The sequence below is a fragment of the Polypterus senegalus genome, chromosome 10 (genome assembly GCF_016835505.1).
Source record: "Polypterus senegalus isolate Bchr_013 chromosome 10, ASM1683550v1, whole genome shotgun sequence".
Classification (NCBI taxonomy): Eukaryota; Metazoa; Chordata; class Cladistia; order Polypteriformes; family Polypteridae; genus Polypterus; species Polypterus senegalus.
Window position 1 is genome coordinate 138,629,818 of NC_053163.1, and position 6,045 is coordinate 138,635,862.

Here is a 6,045-nt window from a genome sequence, read left to right on the forward strand (position 1 = left end):
AACACTGAAAAAGAGCTCCACCCCATTATCCCTCCACCAGACTTCACAGTTGGTACAATGCAGTCAGGCAGGTAACGTTCTCCTTGCATCCTCCAAACTCAGATCTGACTGCCAAACACAGAATCGAGATTTGTCACTCCATAGAACACGTTTCCACTACTCCATAGTCCAGTGTGCTTTCCACCACTCCATCCAATGCTTGGCATTGCACGTGGTGATGTGAGGCTTGCATGCAGCTCCTCGGCCATGGAAATCCATTCCGTGAAGCTCCAATCACACAGTTTTTGTCTTGTGGAAGCTTGGAACTCTTCAGTTATGGAGTCAGCACAGCATTGGTTACTGATACGCACCATGCACCTTAGCAGTTGTTGACCCCGCTCTGTGACTTTATGTGGTCTTCTGTTTTGTGGCCGAGTTGCTGTTGTTCCTAAACACTTCTACTTTCCAATAATATCACTTACAGTTGACCGTGGAATATCCATCAGGGATGAAATTTCACAAATTTCACTTTGTCTCATTGCAAAGGTGGCATCCTATCACAGTACCACGCTTGAAGTCACTGAGCTCTTCAGAACGACCCATTTTGTTGCATAAATGTTTGTAAATGGAGACTGCATGGCCAGGTATTTGATTTTATACACTTGTGGCAATGGGTCAGACTGAAACACTTGAATTCAGTAATTAAGAGGTGTGTCCCAAAACTTTTGTTCATACAGTGTATACACTCAAGGGGAAATGGCATACCAAGCATCAATGACTACAGTCATGTGAATAAATAAGTACACCCTGATTGGAACTATTAGCTTTTACAACATATGTTAACAGATCTCCATGAAAACAATGCCTGCAGAGAAAGGTAATATAATAAAATTATACATTAAATTGACATGTGTATTCATTCTCATAATCTCAATTAACAAAAATGCAGAGTTGTCACATAGAAAAAACAAGTCCACCCCTAAATTTATCACCACTTCACATCCATCAAATTAGAATCAGGTATTCCAGACTAGGTGCCAATTATCAGAACCTCCTTTGGGAGTGTGCAGGCATACCCTGTCTTATTTGAACCATACATATCGAGGGTCTGGTGTTGGCTAATGACCTGTGTGGTGTCATTATGTCAAGATCAAAAGAGTTCTTTAAGGTCCACAGAAGGAATGTTGTAGATACCTTTGAGTCTGGCATGGGATTTAAAAAGAACACCACATTATTTGAACTGAATCATTCCACCATAAGCAAAATCATCTACAAGTGGTGCAGATTTCAAACAAATGCTGATTTGTCCAAGGCTGGCTGCCACAGCACATTCATTCCAAGACCTTACCATTTGATACTAAACTGAGACTCCAAGAAAGACAAAATTTCAGAGTGGGACCTGGAGGTAAATTTTTGCAAATGTTGTTGTCAAAGTGCATGCATTTAAAATTAGAAAGAGACGGCACAAATTTGAGTTGCATGTGAGAGGTGTTAGAGCAAAGCCTATGCTATCCAATAAGTTAAGAACAACAAAACAGTTTTCCGTTGAACTTCTAGGCAAAGACCAGGCCTTCTGGAATAATGTGCTCTGGGCAGATGAGTCAAAGATAGAGTTGTTGGGACACAGTAACAGTGGACATATTTGGTGCAAGACAGCATTTCAGGAGAAGAACCTGATACCAACTGTGAATCATGGTAGTGAAAATGCTATGGGCAATGGCTGCTTTGCTATGAATTCTGCAACATATCAAAATGTGTCTAAGGAGAATATAAAACCTTCTGTCAGAAAGTTGAAATTGAACCAGAAATGGACCTTTTAACATGATGATGGTCCAAAACACACTAGCAAACCCACAAATGAAGGAATGTCTCAAGATGGCCTAATCAAACCTCCGATTTGAATCCTATTGAACATTTTTGGGAGGATTTAAAATTAGCAGTACATGCAAGAAACCCCACAGATGTCTTGCAACTAAAGGAATTTTGCTTGGGAAAAGGGCCAAAAATTTCACCAAATCAATGCCAGAGACTGATATGCATCTATGCAAAATGCCTACAATAAGTTATTTTTTCTAAAGGAGGTAATACAAACTTCTGAGGCCATTTTTTTCAACTGACCATTACATCTATTGATATTTGTATTGAATAAATGATTGAAAAGGCAAATGCTCCTTGTGTTTTTATTCATGTATCGCCTTTAACTGTTTGCATGAAGACCTACTGTTTTCTGTTTTAATGGCGGTTTGTCCACCTCACTGGGCTGTGTTCTCATTATTTCAATATCTACAGTACGTGGTTTTTGTCTCACATCTTAAAGAAATGGGCATGTGTGTAAAATGTGCTTTTTCTGATTGGTGTTGATTACTGCCTTGTATCTAATTACAGACAAAAAAACTCCATGACTCTCAATGACTAGCGTTGATTGACAAAATACACCAAAGTGTTTTTTGCAATAAATATGTTGTATTCACCGGTAACCTTGTTCACAGAATATTATCCTGTAAATTCGTCTTGAGGGTGGCTTCAAGTATACAGTATATTTCTTCAGCCAAGATCCTCCACTGTGGAGCTCCAAGTAGGTGGAATTGACTCAGATTGGCACCAATAGTGTCTAGCTGTGGATCTCCAGAGCTCTACCCTTTTACACTAAGATTTGGGTTGTGGGAGGGTTATCTGACGCAAATAATTAAAAGTACTGTCAATTAAGTAGGCTCCACCAACTTGGAGCACCAGGATGCAGAGATATCAGACAAGCTGGCTTAGGTGAATTTTTTTCCCCCCCAGTGCCCCATGATGCTTATCGAGACCAGTAACTACATCATATACGTGTAGCAGCCATGTGCAGAACTTTCATGCATACCTACTGTAAGATTGTTGTGGAGCTGCTTCAGGCATGTGTGAGGTCTCCACCTGATCACTACTCCAGCCTTCCAGTATCTTACTGATAGCTGCATTTTCATTTGAGGGGTACATTAGCTGACCATAATGATCATATTATGAGTACTGCCACCACTGGACATTTAACACTGATCCTGGTGTCATGGCCTTACAGCTATGTGTGGCTAATTTGCATGCATAACATGTCTTATAGGAGCCCTCAGAAAGAAAACACATGGAACCTTCTGAAATAATAAAAATAATGAATGATGTATTACTGTTTACAAGCTAATTATACCTTCTTCATGGAAGAAAAAAATGCAAAGCATCTGAATACAGATAGGAAACAAAAAAGACATTGGAGTGACACCTGTGGACTTCAAACAATGGGCTGCCTGGATGCACGACTAATGTGCACCCCAAGACTGGGACTGTGAGTACAATGATATAATTTTAGAACTTACTGCTAGTTTGCCATTTGTTGTCTGCCTTTTTTCCTGTTTTAGGTATGCTGGTGCAATGGTTAGCACTGCTACTTCATAGCTCAGATCACATTTGTGGCCACAATAATCAGTCCAACATAGTTGGCAGACAGTTCCCTAACCCTCAAGGGCACTTAAAACAGCAAAGCAACATTAAATGCCACTCAGAAGTAGTTTAGTTCCTCGTTCCTCAATGATTTCAATGCAGTTCCTCGAGTTTGGCAAAGTTTGCAAACATTCACCAACGGGTTCTTTTGCAGCTGATATGCTGTGTTCCCCTGTGACCTTATTCTCTGAACATTTTTTCCTTAGAACAGTGTTTCCCAAACTCAGTCCTTGGGACCCACTGTGGCTGCAGGATTTTGTTCCAACCAGATTCCTAATCAGTGACAACACTTGATAACGCTGCGCTCATTTAATTAGCTGGTATTTTTTTTCTCTTATTCGACATTCAGACAAAAGCATGGCAGCATGAATTTTACATTTTTAAGACATTTACAAATACTTCTGCTTTTTCTATAAATTTAAATGCTTAACTGTCTTTTGTTGATTTCATTATATTTCTCCCTTTCTCTGTGCAGTCTTCCCCCTTCGTTGCATCTAATTTATGACAATTAAAAATGAGCAGATACACAGGCAAACAGCACAGAATAATCAAAGGCTGAAACTACTTTAGCGTGAGACCCACTAATTAGTAAATAATGGATTAATTAAACAATTAGAACACCTTGAAAAGCAGAATGAAAATCAAGATGAAAATACTGTTAAAAAGAAAAAAATACATTATTCCTATATAACTGCTTGGTGCATTTTAATATTTTTTTTTTTTTAGCAAACAATATAGAAACTAGTTTTCTAATTCCTTTATTGTCCCCAAAACACAGAACTTGGGAAATAACAGTTCATTTAATTAGCCAAGGAGTTCAATTAAAAACAGAAGCTGGTTGGAACAAAAACCTGCAGCCACAGTGGGCCCCCAGGACCGAGTTTGGGAAACACTGCCTTAGAAATTCATCATGCCGCCTGTGTCGCTACCCGATCTGCGGAGCCTACCCGATTTGCGCGCGCATGCGGGTAGGCACGCAGATCGGGTAATGACACCGCCTGCTTACACAAACAATTCTTTCCCAGTGCCCCATGATGCTTTGCGAGGCCAGCGTGACATCAGAAAGCTGTAACAGCTCTGCACAGCATCATGCCTACTGTAAGGAAGATATCTATCTGCTTTGCAGACGCTTGATGCATAAAAAAAAACTTGCAGTATAGGTATTTTAATTTACAGGTAAAGTATATTAGCTGACCATAATGAGAATCATAAAAGTATTGCTACTATATAACACTCTAGAGCAGTACCACATTACTAATTTGCATGCACTTTTAGCCATGTGCTGAGACAAAACAAGCCCTAAAGGTGCCCTTCCGCTCCTTGTGTCATTATCAGATCCTATAAAATAACTACGAAAGATTTATTACTATGTACATGATGTTTCTTTTATCTTGATAGAATAAAAATGCGTAAAGTATCGCACATAAAAAGGATGTTTCTGCTGTGCCTGGAGCAACGACTTCATACTACGGAACGTGCTGTCCCATTCTGCCGATTCCGAGCTGCACCAATGTGAGCCTCAAGACTGGCACTCTGTACGTTTATTTAACGTATTGCTAGTTTTATGCCATTTTTTGTATTTTGTTTGTAGTTATCACTTCATCTGGGTCTTTTATATAAGGCGGAGTGGCGTAGTGGTTAGCAGAGCTGCCTCACTGCCCTGATCACATTTTTGGCCACAATAATCGGTCCCGCACAGTTGGCAGACGGTTTCCTTAGACCTCTGTGACACTTTAAATACCACTACACCATTACAATTCACTCAAAACTTTTTGGTCCAGTTCCTCCTTTAATGAATGCATTTCGCCGAACTCACGGCAAAGACAATTCCACGGAGTGCGTTCATCGCTTCCAGTGAACCTATATTTTAAAAGGCGAACTCATAAAGAAACTGGAAGGCTTAATATCAATAAGAAATTATAAACTAAAATAAAACGGAATGAGAAAATGTTGTAAATGCTCATATGGTTGTGCCACTAACCAACGTCTTAAAATGTCAAGTATATTAGCCACCCTTCAGGCTTTTATTGATATACAGACCAGCTGTAAAAGCAGTTAGTTCAGTTGAAGCAAGGAAGTCTGATACAAAACAGCAAAATAAATAAATAGATAAATAAAATAATAACGAACATGCAAAAGTCGTTGAAAACAGTTACATACCGCAGTTATATTTATTTGCTTTGAAATAATAAACTAACGTATCCATCTATTCATTGCGTCTTAATGTGTTGCTCATTAAGTACCGGCACCAAGCAAATAAATGCCGACGTTTTAAATAGTCAAATTTAAATAACAGTTTGCCCGTTAAGGATTACGTACTGATTTATTTCAAAGGTAGATGTACAATGTATTACAGTGCTACTCGAGTACTCTGCTCTTCTGTCCAGTAAATAACAAAAATTAGTTCGGCTACACATATTGCAGCACGGCTTGACTGACGCTTTAATGCACTACTTAACATCATGAGCTCTTTTCTTATACACAATTGCTTTCTGTGTCGTCAGACTTTTCTTACTCACCCGCACGCTTCAGGACCGCTTCCGAAACTATGCCATACCCTTTGACCTTTGGCGACTCACTTCCGGGTAAAAGGAGCGCGTC

The 6,045-nt window shown here is 39.5% G+C and overlaps 1 protein-coding gene across 1 annotated transcript in view; it reads right to left on the minus strand.

Annotated features, from left to right (window-relative positions):
• LOC120537709 (zinc finger and SCAN domain-containing protein 21-like) overlaps window positions 1-6,045 on the minus strand; it is a 48,463-nt gene extending 42,418 nt beyond the window's left edge. Inside the window, exon 1 of the mRNA XM_039766848.1 lies at window positions 5,964-6,045. The gene's annotated coding sequence lies outside the window, so the exon portion shown is untranslated. The remainder of the gene's footprint in view (window positions 1-5,963) is intronic.